This window comes from Lethenteron reissneri, chromosome 6 (genome assembly GCF_015708825.2).
Source record: "Lethenteron reissneri isolate LAM-NWPU_2019-01 chromosome 6, ASM1570882v1, whole genome shotgun sequence".
NCBI classification, from domain to species: Eukaryota; Metazoa; Chordata; class Hyperoartia; order Petromyzontiformes; family Petromyzontidae; genus Lethenteron; species Lethenteron reissneri.
Window position 1 is genome coordinate 9,389,351 of NC_083784.1, and position 8,671 is coordinate 9,398,021.

Below are 8,671 nucleotides of genomic sequence, written 5' to 3' on the forward strand. Positions count from 1 at the left end.
TCTCCCTCGTTGAATTTTGTTTCAATCAAGTAGTAACCCCCCTCTTTCCCGACTCAACGTGAGAGAGAGAAATAAATGTATGAATAATGAACATCAATATTTTAACCAAATGTCCATTTTGTGAGGTCTCCCTAAACTAGCTGGTAACTGATTACTCTTGGAAACCACATTGTTTACGGTCAACGAGTTTATAAAGGTCGTTTTACATCGGTCTAGGTTACCATCTGGGTTAAAATGTTATCGCAGTTATTTATTATTGGCAGATTCGCATAGACGATCATTCACCAATGACTCTCGCGTACACGACAGACTTTCACACATTTATAAAATCACCTCGCATTATCACGTTACCCCCCACTGCTAGTGTAGAGCGAAGTCCTCGTGGTTATTGTGACGTGGAATCGCACAGATTCACGTGGAGGAGGCAACGCCTCCGGTCCGGTGTTGCCCCTCCGCCACGACAGTTTGTGAGCGTTGCCACAACGCCCGAGTCCCCCAGTTGTGGCAAATGACCGATTGGCAATAAAATAGGTATTACGATGTTTAAACTCCAAATAGATACTGTTTGCGAGGAATAAGGTCTGCATTAACCACACGTACTTGTGCGAGAAACACGGGGCAGGAAGTGCAGGAAGCACGGGGCGGGAAGGGCGGTGGGCTGCAGCGTGCGGTGTGTGTTGTGTGTTGCAGAGTGCGGAGAGAAGGACAAGGACAAGCATTGCAAGGGCAAGAAGAAGGAAGGGGTGAGGCGCCACGCAGCCACGAGCACGCACGAGGGAACCCCACAACAACAACAGCAGCGAGAGCCTTCTCGATAGTGACACGAGTGATAATTACATGAGCTGGGTGAGAGGGGGAGGATGTTCTTATTCAGGTTTTAAAGTTGATTATGTTTCACCAAGCTGAGAATTCAAGAGACCAGGATAGTCCCACTAATGAGAGTGGGTGGGTTGGTGAGTGAGTGGGTGTGTGCGAGTGTGTGAGCGAGTAGGTGATTGGTTGAGTGAGATACCGAGGGAGGGGGTGAAGTCGAGTTGGCTTTGCGTCGCCACGTGAGGATTCGAGAGTCCAGGATAAAGTCTCACTCGCAACAGGCGGCCAGAATGCCAACAAAATGACAAAAAGTCAAAACAAACAAATTGAGCAAATAGAAATCGGTGCAAAATCAAACTTCCTCGCATGATGATGATGAGAAATGAAAAATAATATCGCACAAACGTAAATCAATGTTGAATACTAAATTGCGTGCAGCACAAGTGGACGTTAAGTGGGGTGGTGTGATGTTCAGATGAGGCAGTGTGAGCGATGTTGGGGTGACACGGGCCCGTCTGTGTGTGTCTGTCCGTCTGTTACAGAGCTCCAGCTCGTCGTCATCTGACAGCGACGATGGCAAGGTAACTACCGATCGGCATCTCCTCGTTCATTGCTGCCACCCTAGCTTTCAGCACAAAGTGGTGCCGATTTTTCTCGACCCCCCCCCCCCCTACAGATGATGATGTTACCCTTGTAGCTGTAGGCGACGGTTGATTGCGATCAATGCTGAGCTTATGATGTCGGTTAGCATGGTTGACTACGTATGGTGCGAAATTAGTTCAACGTGCATACATACATACATCTCTCATGAATAATGCTGCTTGGTTATAATTCCGCTCATTTACCCAGGAAAGTCTCACCGAGTCTCAAGACTTTTTCAGGAGGGTCCTGCGAAGTTTTAGCCGTGGAGGGGGGGGGGGATGCTGCCTCTGTGTGTGATCCCAATCGAATAATTTTCAGGTAATTATATTTTTTCAGCATTGGGATGTTTCGCCAGCGGCAATTTTGTTTATTTATCCATGGGAAGTAAAACCAAGGAAGCCGTGCAGAACAGGGGGAGAACAGACCAACTCCGCAGAGACTGGCACCCGAGTCAGGAATTGAACCCATGATTTTCTCGGCTGTGAGGCACGGGTATTACAATTGCTCTGCCATTCCGCCGCCCAACGGTTCATGCTGCTGATGATCCATCCTGTGGGCAGTATAATATAGAGGCGTCAGTGACTCAAACGAAAGATGCCAGCTCTCAACCAATAACACACACGCCTCCGATTAGCACGGTTGGCTACGTACGGTGCGAAAGAGGTTCAAATTACATATACACATACAATAGCGGAGAGCGGCAGCAATAGCCGCTTGACTTTCTGTTCCCAGCGGAACGCACGAACTTCAGGCTCGCGCCGCCGTCAAAGTTGAACCCCGATGTCACTAAAATATATCACGAACTATGCAGCAACTCTGCCCCCTAGTCACGTCGTCTCGTCATATCGAAGATGCGAAGCGGATATTGAGCCTGGCTATTGCTCGGATGGGTGAACGCGGGGTGTACCACGACCACGAACGTAACAGAGTGGCGTCTGTCCGCGTCGCGTGTGTTCGCAGAAGGGACACAAGGAACACAAAGACCACAAGGACCACAAGGACCACAAGGACCACAAGGACAAGAAGTGCAAGGATAAGTCCAAGCACTAGAACACCCAGCGAGAGGGACCAGCCACGAGAGCCCTACCACGTGGCCGCTCTGCGTAGTGGGCGCCCGGCCCAACACCCCCGCCCCCCCCCCCTGCTGGCTCCGCCCCCCCCTGCTCACTCCACCCCCCCTTGTGTGACGTGGTGACCCTGGGTGATGTCAATGGAATAAATGTCAGTTATTGATACCTGGCTGTGTCTGCGTCACGTTTTTGTTGTTGTGATGGCGATTGTTTACCCCGGAGGAAAGCATTGCCGAGTCTCAAGGCTCGCTTTCAGAAGGGTCGGGGGAGATGACCGGAACCGTTCTTCCTTCTGAAATTAGAAAAGCCACTGGAGCTATGACACTTTTAATCATCTAGATTGAAGACTAATTTATTTAGAACTAGCGGGAAGTACCCGGCGTTGCCCGGGTCAAAAAGGCAGACGCACACAACGACTTACACACACACAAACACAGCAACTTACACACACACACACATATGGACTCACACACAGACATCGACTTTAGCTACACACACATGGAGTTACACACACATATCGACGTACACGCATACAGCGACTCGCGCACACGTATACATAGACAACCACACACATCGACCTAAACACACATGGACTTACACACACATCGACTAAAACACACACACACACAACAACCGCCATTCGCCACTTAAGTGGTGGTGACATCACCACGACGCTTGTGCCAGGCTATGGGCACCTTGAGACCACAAGTGTCGAACGCCTGCTGGCATGAGGTCACGGGGCAGAGTCAGGTGCCACGGGTCGACTGACTGAGATGACTGGCTGATGCACCACCTGTGACCCCTACTGTGCCAACTTGCTGTGCTTTAGCCACCCGACGCTCCGCTCGTTGTTGTGAGCGTCGCTCCTCCGCCCTCCGTTGTTGTTGGAGGGCAACTCCCTCCAACTTCCCATTAGCGTCCTTCACGAGCCTCCAGAGGCCGATCTTGACATCTCTGGTACCAGTCATCGGCAAGTCCACTCAGCTCCACATCCTCCTGTACCACGTCACTCCATCTCTTCTGTAGCCAGTGCCGCGCCCGTTTATCCCCCTCTATCCGGCCGAACAAAAGCTGTTTGGGCATGCGGGCTACATGACCCAGCCAACGCAGCCTTGCCTGCTGGAGGAGCTTACTAATGGGAATGTGTCCAGATCTCACACACATGGACTTTCGCACACTTGGACTTGCACATACACATCGACACACACAAACATCGACGCACACAGAGACGCATCGACTCGCGCACAAACACAAAGCGACCGTCGCTGACACGCAGATGGACTCGCACGGACAGAAGGACTGAGGCACACACATAAAAAGCAAGTCAATTGTGGAAAATGAGTTGTTTGTATGCAAACATAATTATTCGTATAAATGCAAGGTGATAATAAAAAAAATAGTTTTAATGTACGTAAGTTTAGCGAAAGAAGAAAATAAAATAATATGTTTGTACACACAAACAAGATTATGTTCATATTTACAAGGTTATGTAAATCAGCGGTCCCCAACCTTTTTGGCACCAGGGACCGGTTTTGTGGAAGACAATTCTTTCATGGACTGGTGGGGGAGGGGTGTTCATCATTGGGCCTTTCCCTCTTTTCCAAAAGGGTATCCAGCGACGTTTGTTTTTTACTCATTGTGGCCGGGGTTAGCTTGTGGGCTTACCAACACTGTGACTGAGACACGTGTGCAGTGCGGGAAAGAGGCACGGACGGAAGTGGTAAATAAAATAATGGGGGCGAGCCATGCGCGGACTCACCGCTCTCCTCCTGCTGTGCGGCCCGATTCCTAACGGGCCACGGACCGGTACCGCTCCACGGCCAGGGGGTTGGGGACCCCTGATGTAAATGATAGGTTTTATGTACGTGCGTTTAGCGAAAGAAGCAAGAAAACGAAATAATATTTGTCTGCACGCAAAAAAAGTAATTTCTTATTTACAAGGTGATTAATTAAATAATAGGTTTCTATCTACGTGAGGTTAGCGAAAGAAGTGTAGAGGCATTAATCGGCACTCCCCATCCTGTTAGCGGGTAGCTCCCCGTTCTCGTCAACAGGGGTGGAAGCGCTATCACGCCAAGGCTAATGACTATGGCCCAAGGGGCCAATGACAATCCCTGGGAAGCGGATCCTGGGACACAATCCCCGGACCCCGGGAGGGGGGCCTGGGGGATTATGTCACCTTCCAGAAAGTTCTGGAAGGGAGGCGTGCCTAGGGCGGAGCAAGCCACGAACCAGTCTATAAGCCAGACCTCTCAAGGGTCCGGCTCAGTCACCTCCAAGCCGAAGACTGAAGACCTGGGCTGAAGTTAGGACCCTGGCCCCCAACTCCATCATCCTTCTAAAGGCCGGAGCTCAGTGAGGCCAGTGGTCAAGGGAAGATAGGTCCCTGGAGGATAGGACCCTGGACCCCAAGCTCAGTCGTCCTTCTAAGGGCCAGAGCTGAGTGAGGCCAGTGGTCAGGACCCGAAGACCCTGGCACGGTCAGGTCCGCATAGCCTCCCCTACGGCCCCTAGCCGGAAGACGGGGAATGAACGGGGTCCCAGTGTTAGGCCCGTGTAGTTCGGAGACCATACCTCCCCAGGTATCGGGTGAAGGGGCTGCTACCCCTTTGTGTTAGGGACTCTGTAAAATAGAGTGTTAATAAATATCGTGTTGCCTCACAAGACGTTCTCCTCCGATGATTTACCCATTACAGAAGCAATAAAAAAAAGTTGTCTGCACACAAATAAAATTATTATATTTCCAAACCAATTGTTTTAATTTCATTTTTCTACGTACGTGAGTTTAGCGAAAGAAGCAATTAAATTGTACTTAACATTACCTTGGTGAGGCCTAGTCCCGTGCAGAACCCGCGGCCTCGCCTAGATTGTGCAGCCAGCCGAGGTGGCTCCCTGGCAGGCTGTGGGCTGGGCCAATCCCTCCACCCGCGCTACAATAATTGCTATCGAAGCGCTATATAATATTAATGTAGGGACTCGAAAGCAGTAACTGCATGCATTGGGGTGGGGTGGGGGTACGTACATGACTTTACCGAAAAAAAACATTAAGAAGAATTAACCTCAACGTTTGGTATCAAAATGTGCCCCTCACCCTGACCGACTTGGTAAAAGCCGTCCCTCCCACTGAACGCCTAAGAGTGGGTACGGTCCAGCGTGTGCTATTTAATTTTTTTCTTTTACGAAAATAGCACAAAATCGCAAATAAAACTAAATGAATATGTAGGGACTCTATAGCAATAACCGCACGCATTGGGGTGGGGGGGGGGGGGGGTACATGACATTTAGAAGAATTAACGTCAGCGTTTTGTGTGAAAATGCCCCCCTCACCCCTACCGACTTGGTAAAAGCTGTCCCCCCCACCGAACGCGTGTGACTTGGTATGGTCGATCGCGCGCCATTGAATAAATAAATAATCGCAAACTGCACAAAATCGCTAATTAAAGTAATTTAAAGTTGACAGATGGGGAAAAGGTATCGCGCTGGCTCACCGTTGGAGAGCCAAGCGCACGACCACACACAAACTCACACACAAAACCCCGCCACAAACCCACACACAATTTAATATATATAGTGATAGTGATTTTTCTGTGTGTAGTGTGTTGTCCTTCCCCCACGCCTCCGATTAGCATAGTTGGCTACGTACGGTGCGAAAGAAGTTCACCATACAGATATGTTGCGACTTGTCATCGCAATTGTGCAATTTGTAGGTGCTTTAGCAGCATTGACATGGGGATGTGTTTAGGGCAACACCGGTGGCATTGTATGTGGGATTAGTAACTATGAGAGGAAACCGGAGAACCCGGAGCAAACCTCTACAGAACAAGAGAAGACAATAAACAGAATCCACCCTCTCTCCCTCTCACCCTCACTCTACAGAATAAGGGGAGAACGTACACACCTCCTCCCAGTCTCACTCACTCTGCAGTACAAGGGGAGAACATACAGACCCCACACAACAAGGCGCCCGAATCGGGAGTCGAACCCATGTCCTTCTTGTTGTGACGCCCATATGCTGCCACCACCTTGCCGCCCGTACTAGGGATGAGGCCACATTGGCAGTGGTGCACAGGCACACGCAACGGACGCTCAACACGCACGCGTTCCTTAACGGCACCGTGGTGGCCTTAAAAGGAACAAATACAGGATGCTTTAAAAATGTTTTAACACTTATATGGAACTATCGTTTTTAATGGAAAAAGAACGGATAATACACTAACATGATAACAATTGTATGTTAATAGCTTCTCCACTTGTTCGCCATCATTGTCAACGCAATCCTGGAATCTCCTCCAGGTGGTCTCCAGAGCCCGGAGGCACATTTCTCGTGGTATTGTTGCAAATTTTCAGAAGTGTTAAAACATTTTGTTGAAGCACCCAGTATAGGTGAGGGTTTGTGCGATGAAAAAGGCGACACTGCACGAAACGTCCGTCGCAATGTATGTTTACGTACTGCATCTGCCGCAGGGTGTTTGTTAACTTACAAACTAAACCATTTGATTTAATATGTAATGCCCCCCCCCCCCCCCCTGAGCTATGAGCTATTTTATTTCCAGATGCGACCCGGCCACACACGGCCACAGCTCATCGAAGTGGCTTATGTCGTCGCACGTGGGAGTTTATAGTCGTAGCCAATTAACCGAAATGCGTGTTTCTAAATGTGGAGGGGAAAACCGGAGGAGACCCGGAGAAAAAATTAACCCGTAAAAACAAAGTTTTTCACTATAAATCCTTTATATGCGTGGCATCGGTTTAATTTTATTATTCATTTCTGTTTTTCTTGAGTAAGAGTTTTATTTTTTATCACATTGGTATTTTAAATTAAATTTTCAGGAAAATAAATTGTCACGCACAACGAGTCTGTGTGCAAAATGTCAGCTCGATTGGATCACGGGAAGTGGGTTAAAAAACGACCGAAAGATTTGCACGGTCGTAAGCGCGCAAGCAAGCAAGTGAACTTAATATAAAGGATTTAATTAATAAGTATAACCCGTAAAAACAAAGTATTTCACTCTAAATCCTTTATATGCGTGGCGGCTAGAGTCCTCTCGTCATCTGGCTTGAGATGGCTGCCACCTATGGGTCAGATGATTGTCTGCAGTATTAAACAATTGGTAATTAAATATTTAATTTGTTTTCCCTAAACAGTGTAAAATTTTGGAAAAAAAATTTCACGAACATTAATTGTCTCGCACAACGAGTCTGTGTGCAAAATGTCAGCTCGATTGGATCACGGGAAGTGTGTTAAAAAACGACCGAAGGGTTTGCACGGTCGTAAGCAAGCAAGCACGCAAGCAAGCAAGCACGCAAGCAAGCAAGCGAACTTAATATAAAGGATTTAAAAATCAGCGTGACCACCAGAACGTACAAAAACCTCGTGACCACTCCAAATATATACCAGTATATATCGGTAAGGAAGATAACGTCTCCTCGTGGCCCTGGCGCCCCAGAAACCTGTTATGTGATTTCTCAAGTGTATTCGTCCTCGCCCTTACTCAAGTGCAAAGACAAAGACCCCCCTATTGAGTTTAACAGACTTTGGGCAAGGGCCGTTAACGAGCACCTATGAAGGGCGGAACGGCACACGAGGAGGGGTGGGGTGACCAGCACCACGCCCAGCTGCTTTGTCTTCCCAGTGGCGTTGTTTTACACTCCGCACCAGGAACTCATTTGAGGCTGAGTCGGCCTAGGGGAGGGCCAGGACCGGTTCAGACATTCGTCACTGGTGTTAAACGTGAGCGGGAATCGAACCCGGGTGGCCGGGTTTGTAGCGCAGCGTGCTAACCGCTATACTACCGCTCCCCATACAAAGACGAAGATCCCCTGTATAGCCTGTAACATACTGTTGGGGCGAGCGCTGTTAGCGAGCACGGCACACACTCACACACACGTTACTCCACCTGGCCGATACACACTGCAGTACTCCTGTCCTCGCAATAATTTGCGTGGGACTGCAATAATGATGACGATAGCCAATGATTCAATGATAACAATAATTCATGATAGCCAATGATTCAATGATAACAATAATTAATGAAAGCCAATGATTAAAAAAACTATCATTAATTATAGCCATTGATTCAATGATAACAGTAAGTAATGATAGCCAATGATTCAATGATAACAGTAAGTAATGATAGCCAATGATT

General features: G+C 48.5%; 1 long non-coding RNA gene across 1 annotated transcript; it reads left to right on the forward strand.

The window, feature by feature from the left end:
• Positions 1-643: 643 nt before the first annotated feature.
• Positions 644-2,690, forward strand: LOC133355224 (uncharacterized). The gene is made up of 3 exons (XR_009756673.1): positions 644-743; positions 1,356-1,394; positions 2,416-2,690. It is a non-coding gene; the product is annotated as an uncharacterized LOC133355224 (long non-coding RNA).
• The last annotated feature ends 5,981 nt before the right edge of the window (positions 2,691-8,671 follow it).